The following is a 7,662-nucleotide window of genomic DNA, read 5'->3' on the forward strand; positions in this document are numbered from 1 at the left end:
AAGACTAAATAATATTGTTATTATAATCTAGTGAAGTGCTTTTTTTTGTTTGTTTTTACAATGTAAAACTGAATAATGATATCATAAATATGTTTAATGTGATATCAAGAATAGAAATGCGCAAATGAGAACAAAATGCCCCCCCCCCCTCACTGGCACAGTGGTATGTCTGCGGACTTATACCGCTAGAAACTAGGTTTCGATGCTCGTGGTGGTCAGAGCACAGATAGTCCATTGTGTTGCTTTGTGCTTAGCTACAAGCAACAAAATGACTTAAAAAATTAATTTCTCCACCTCTGTTGGATAATTTCATAGTTCAAGCAAAAAATATTTTCACAAGTTAAAGCTTTTATAAAGCGTAAGTTGAAAAGTAGGGTTTATCCTCAGGAATGTGGTAATGTATACTGTCGCTCAGAAATTTATATTAAACATTTTGTTTTCACGGCTCATAACTGCTCTCTCTGTGACCTTTTGTTTATATGACTGTGATAGCCTGTTTTTATTGAGCTGATGATTATCTGTTAATTTGATAATAGATTTTGTGTGGCTGCTCAGTATTTTCGAAGATATGTTTTGTTTTGTTACATAGTTGATGGAAAGCTGAGTATTTTTGACAAATCCTGTTTGGCCCGGCATGGCCAGGTGGTTAGGGCACCAATTAATATTGTTGGTGAGATATTTTGCTGTTATATAACTGATGGGTATTGCTGGTGAGATATTCTGCTGTTATTATAACTGATGGGTATTGTTGATGAGATATTTTGTTGTTATATAACTGATGGGTATTGCTGGTGAGATATTCTGCTGTTATTATAACTGATGGGTATTGTTGATGAGATATTTTGTTGTTATATAACTGATGGGTATTGTTGATGATATATTTTGCTGTTATATAACTGATGGGTATTGTTGATGGGATATTCTGTTCTTAGATGACTGATAGGTATTCTTGGTGAGATATTATTCGGTTGTTTGATGATTCATGGGTATTTTAAATGTGAAATATATTTTTTGTTATATGGTCGATGGGTATTTTATTAGGATATTCTGGTGTAATTTGTTCGATTGCTATTCTTGTTGAGATATTATATTGTTATATGATTGGTGGATATTCTTGAGAAGATACCCCATATTTGTATGCGACTGATGGACAGCAGTCTTGAAACCTCGAAAGGAAAACCAGAATAATTTTATTAGAGAAAACACTGACAGAAATGACATTGCAAGCTCTATCTAGTTCAGTCTTCACCAGTATTATTACAACCGTTAATTACATACTGCTTGTAATATACAACAGCATTATACTCTCCATCTCAGGTATTTTCAGTATAGAACACATTCGTCGTTCCTTTTGAACCAACACCTAAGAAGATCAAGGAGATAGATGTTAGAATCTAAAAACGTGAGGAAGTCGCGTCTGCTATTTTTATGCCCCTATGAGTGAATCTTTAAACGTAAGGGTTATACATTATGTCTTGAGTTCTGTCAAAATAGCAAATACGGGTGTATACCTGCTACCACCACAGGCACACCAGCAGTCACTTCACCTTCCTCGGGGCAGCTGGTTTTGTTGTTCTAGTTTCATATTTTCGTTTAGTAAATTAGAGCAAAAGTGTAGATTTTTTTAAACCTGAATATTCAATTCGTTTTGCATATATAATTCTTGTAATACCACAAGGAAGTTACACACCCTTGTTTTTCATTTCTACTTCTCTTGCTCTTTCGTATGTCTTAAAATAATAATGCCGAGCTAATGGAATTTGTTTAGGGTGTGGTGTAGTTAGTGATGTTTCTGACAGTTGTTTGGAACTTCTTTAGGCTTGAATCTTCTGTCATTGCCAGACACCCACACCCACCAGTGGTATATGCCACTCAATGCAGGTTCTGGCCCTGGGCAGTAACTTAGGAGAATGACGGCTTATATTCAGCTGTCAGAATATTATAATGTCATATTTGCAAAATAATGACAGAATTAAGGCTGACAAGCCCCAGTACGGAGATAAAATTGCACTTGGCATCTGGAAGTTTCAATGTATTGGGATCATTTACTGACTAAGGTTATTAACGTCGTTACTTTGCTTTTAATGTAGTATTGCTGTAGCAACGAAACGCGTGCAATGCGTTCGTCCAATCTAGTACACGATCAACAGTGACTTTGTTACATAGCCACGAACAGGTTGTGTTTTTATGGTATTTACATACGATAAGTAACTTTTGTTCATTTATAACCGTGTTGTGCAAAATGTGAGGCACGCCCTCCAGGGGGATGGGGGCGCAAAGAGCTGGTAGGGGACGCACAACTATGATTATCGGAGCATATGGACTATACCTGAGCGTACAAATTTAGAAATAAATAAATTTCAAAACTTACCGTACAAATATTTCTACTATTAAGTAATATAGTAACAACAATAAACAGGGTAAAATGAGGTGGGGGGCGTGAAACAAATTGCGTGTTTAGATAGAAAGGTGCAATAAGAAAAATAAGTTTGTGCACAACTGTTCTATAGGAACATTCTAGACTGAACAAATCCCACGTTAGACTATAAAGTTCTCGAGGCAGTTACATTCTACAAACAACATTACTGACATTTTTTTCACTACCCTTTTATCCTTTGAGTAATAAGTATTATTAATTTTTAAACCGAGGACCATGCTACTCGTTCAAAAAGCCAAATGTAAACGATGAATTTGAACCTACCGACAAATATGCGTTTTCTTATAGTTTTGTTCAACTGTTTGAATTATTGGTGAACTCAGAAAGTTACCCATTAAAGCAGTTTATTTTATTACATTACGTCAGATTAATTTCTTTAGTCGGCTTTAGGCATGAACGGAAAATACACACTTACAAGGACTATGTCCAGATTCTCGAATATTTGCCGATAGCTCGTCAAGGGGTTTATCAAAATCTTACCCAAGGGGTTTGCCTACTTTTCAGTTACTACGCAATCTTTTACAAGGATTTTATTTACATTGTATTTGTTTGTGTAGGTTTATCTTTAATAGTATTTTTATTCATCTTTTTCTCCAAGAACTCTGAGCTAATGTTATTTACAAAACGTCGTATTGTTTAGGTCTTTTATTATATACAGTAATTAGTTTTCGTACTGCATGTTAAAGTACTACATTTAACATAAGAGGTATTTAACCTAAATGCAGTTTAACTATAGGAAGTTTGATTTGTTAGGCTTAGCTTGGACCTTAGAAAAGTTACGTTTTCCAGACAAAATTACAAAGTCTGTGGACTTACAACGCTAGAAACCGGGTTTTGATAGCCGTGGTGGGCAGAGCACAGGTAGCCCAGTGTGTAGCTTTGTGCTTAACTACAAACAAACAATTCTACGACAGTAGTTCAAGCTGACACCTTGTGTTTTCTGTGTTCCCTAAGTAAGGTTATATTATTTATTCGTTGCTGCTTTCATTAATCGTACTGGTTATGTTACTTGTATATCGAATGTCGTTACTTTTTATTTTCATTTATGTTTTGCCATTTTACTTTTATTATAAAAATTATTTTGCAGTATTAGCTTAAGACACTAATATAATATTTATAACTAATCTAAATCTCTTAACTGGCCAAACCTCGTGGGATATTATAAGGATTAAAGCCGAACATACCGTCAACAACGAAGGTCTCTAACTCATAAAACAATGCATTATAATCTTTATAAGTAAAAACATAAGGAAAGTATATTTAAATAGCTATAATGATTGCCAGGTTGATTTTTAGTTTCACTCTAAGCACATAGCTTGTCCTGATCGGAAGTTACTATTAATTTGACGCTGGCAAGACTAAACATCACATTATATGTTTTAACTTAACTTGGGTAGCGGTAATGATTAACTATACAACTTATTTTAGGCTTTTCTTTGATAGATTATTTACGCAGAGTATTCTGGGTGAAATTTCGTGGAAAGACCGGCAATTGTCTGTTGTAGAAATACTTGTGTTGTTACAACAGGCAGTTGCCGTCCATTCAAATAAATTTCTTCATTATGTTAGGCTTAGCTTGGACACTGACAAAAGTTAACTTCATGTTATATGTTTTAACTTAATGTGGGTGGTGAAATAATTCACCGAACAACTTATGCTATGATTAGCTTGAGCATTGGCATAATTTAACTCCATGTTATATGTTGTGAGGCAGCTTGGGTAGTGGCAATGATTCACTGAAAAACTGATGTTAGGCTTAGCTTAGACAATGCAAAAGCTAACCCCATGTTATATGTTTTAACTTGACATAGGTGGTTGAAATAGTTAAATGTACAACTTATGTTAGACAGAGGCAAAATTCAACTCTATGTTGTGTGTTTAGTTTGGATTGATTGGTGAAAATAACTAGTCTCACGAAATATTTTAGGTTTAGACTTGCATGTTAGCTTTATACAGACAATAAATATATATTTATCTTTAGTTGTATATTGTAAAATGTTCAGAATCATTTCCTACACTTGTCAATTATTATAGATAGGCGTATATAGTTTCCAGCTGCTGCCCTATCTTAAAAATATTGTCGATTTACATTTATAAACAGATACTGATTTTCAAGTAAACTAGCTAATTAATCTTATTGGAATTAACCACATAGATGATGAACTCGACGACGATTATACCGATGAAAGCCCTGAAGAGGATGAATCGACGATAGCACTACTCTTAGGGAGAAGAAAAAAATTACTGGCCACATAATTACAGGTTGGTATGCCAGGGTGTTTAACCACTGATCGTTAAGTTATTAAAAGTAAATTTGCATGATTGATAAATTTGTATTAACAAGGTGATGTTACGCGTTGTTGGAGCTGCTGCTCTAAACCCGTTTTCGTAATTTAGGGGTAAGTGAAAAAAAAAAAAGGAATGAAGTGGTTATGAAACAGTGCCCTCTTCATCTTACTTTTGGAAGAAAGTACTTGAATTGCATTTTAATATTAAATCAAGAAGCCAAAAATAGTCATTTTGTTTACTAAAAACTAACATAGAACATTAAATTCAATACGAAAACACATAAATATCTTTTATTGAAGTTAATAACGTTTAAGTATGTGACGTAGAATAAAAAAAGCTTATGTCATATAAATATATACATAATATATTACAAGTAAACAGATAAGACATTTTTTCTGTTTAACTATGCTCCCCAGTAGTGGAATGTCTGCGGACTTACAACGCTAGAAACCTGGTTTCGATATCCGTGGTGGGCAGAGCACAGATAGCCCATTGTGTTGCTTTGTGCTTAACTTAAAAAAAGGGGGTCAGTATGTGAACCGTGTAGTAAAGTTCATTACATTAAACTGACTGAATAACAAACCTTAGCCCTCACCCCCAGTGGCACAGTAGTATTGCTGCGGACTTATATCACTAAAAGTCTGGTTTCCATACTCGAGGTAGGCAGAGCACAGATAGCCCACTGTGTAGCTTTGTGATTCACTTCAAACAAACCAAACTGTTTACATATTTGACTATGTTTTGTAGATTTATTTTAAGTGTTATTCATGTGTATTTTGTTCTTTAAATTTTAGCAGATTATACTATGTATAGTGAGCTGAAAGGATTAGAAAACGTATATTTCAGAGCATTTGAGAAGAAAACCATAAAAAACCGTCGGGCTAGCTAGTTTTATTTTTCCTAACGAATTGGTTTTCTCAACCAGATTCCAGCTAAGAGTAACTGACATAAAATCAAGGGTTTCGTATGAAATGAATTGGACATGAAAAATCTCTTTGAAAACAGAAAAATGTAACAAATGGGTAAAGGGGTCGTTTCTTTCGTCACAATCAAACCTAGTAGATTAAACAATATTGAAGTGATGGCTTTTATGGCATGTGTTTTACATCAAAACATTTGAGGACTTACTAATAGATACGTGCTTTATTTGAATACTTGATTTTTTCTTGATTTGATTTGGTTGCTGTTAAGCACAAAGTAATACAATGTGCCCTGCCCACCACAGGTATCGAAACCCAAATTTTAGATCGTAAGTCTGCAGATATGCCGCTGAGTCACGGGGGAGGAAGCTTAGAAATCTAAAAGAAGTTTCGGGCGTTATACTTGAATATTAACTATTTCTTCCCCGTGTGGTTGGTTCGTTGAATGAATTTTGTTGATAATTGGTCGCAAATACGTAACTTGGCAGAGATTTGGCAGGAAGCAAGATTAAAATAACATTTTCACCACCAGTGGAAGTTTTAACGTTTCGTACTTGGAAATGCCCATAAAATTTGATTAGCAAAAAAAAATTCTATTTCGTGATAAACAAAGAAAATATTATCAGAAGAGACAATATATTTTTAAACTTGTAACTATGCTTTGAAGGCATAGAGCATTCAAGAACACATTTAGTGGTGCACTTGTGTTAAAACCCATAACAGTTTCTATCGCCTTTAGATCTTTCGTTTGGTAGTTTTTTTTTGTATATGCTGTCATCCAATTATTTTTGGCGCATTCCTTCTTCTCTGTGTGGTGTTCTTTGTTACCCGCTGTTGACTTATTGTTGTATTCTTGCTTTCTGTAAATATGTATGAAATTTTGGTTAAAACTATAAAGTGAGTTTGTTAACAAGAATAACAATAAAAATCAAATATTTTTTATGACTGTCCACTAAATTATCAGTACAGGACATAACATGCATTCCCCTTTCTTCTGGTTATGATGACTTTCTGCTCGTTAGGTGTAGCTTAGTTAATAGGAACTATAGACTCTTGAAATAGAAAAAGTATTTACGCTTTTTTAATTTAACGATTGTTTGCTTTCGGAAGAATTTTGATTGGTGCGTTAGATGAACCTCCACTTACATGGAAATAACGAATAACTTCGTCTTTTTAAAAGTATATCATGACCTTTCCTGAGGCATGTGAAAATATTAAATAGAAAGACATTGTCATTCAAATATACGTAATCAAGCTTAGCTTCTATATCAGATTAATTCCTTTGCTAATATATCAAATTGATTCGTTTGCTATGATATCAGATTAATTCCTTTGCTAAGATATCAGATTAATTCGTTTGCTATGATATCAGATTAATTCCTTTGCTAAGATATCAGATTAATTCCTTTGCTAAGATATCAGATTAATTCGTTTGCTATGATATCAGATTAATTCGTTTGCTATGGTATCAGATTAATTCCTTTGCTAAGATATCAGATTAATTCGTTTGCTATGATATCAGATTAATTCGTTTGCTATGATATTAGATTAATTCCTTTGCTAAGATATCAGATTAATTCGTTTGTTATGATATCAGATTAATTCGTTTGCTATGATATCAGATTAATTTCTTAGCTAAAATATCAGATTAATTCGTTTGCTATGATATCAGATTAATTTCTTTGCTAAGATATCAGATTAATTCCTTTGCTAAGACTACACTATTTGAATTTGAATATTTGCATTCGTTGATATGGATATATTTATTTACTTGTTACTCAAAGTGTGAAGCTTTAGAACACGCACTTCACGTGCCTATTATTGTAGTGGTTCCCAAACTGGGGGCTACGGACACTTGTTTATCACACAGGGGTGACATCTCCTGAACACACACATCACTATAAGCATGTTTGTTTATCACACAGTGGTGACATCTCCTGAACACACACACATCACTATAAGCATGTTTGTTTATCACACAGTGGTGACATCTCCTGAACACACACACATCACTAT

General features: G+C 33.9%; 1 protein-coding gene across 1 annotated transcript in view; it reads left to right on the plus strand.

Annotated features, from left to right (window-relative positions):
* The window catches only part of LOC106464665 (zinc finger protein 423 homolog), an 89,758-nt gene that overhangs the window by 3,590 nt on the left and 78,506 nt on the right, over positions 1-7,662 (plus strand). Inside the window, exon 2 of the mRNA XM_022392426.1 lies at positions 4,593-4,699. The gene's annotated coding sequence lies outside the window, so the exon portion shown is untranslated. The remainder of the gene's footprint in view (positions 1-4,592; positions 4,700-7,662) is intronic.

This window comes from Limulus polyphemus, unplaced genomic scaffold, assembly GCF_000517525.1.
Source record: "Limulus polyphemus unplaced genomic scaffold, Limulus_polyphemus-2.1.2 Scaffold1713, whole genome shotgun sequence".
Lineage (NCBI taxonomy): Eukaryota > Metazoa > Arthropoda > Merostomata > Xiphosura > Limulidae > Limulus > Limulus polyphemus.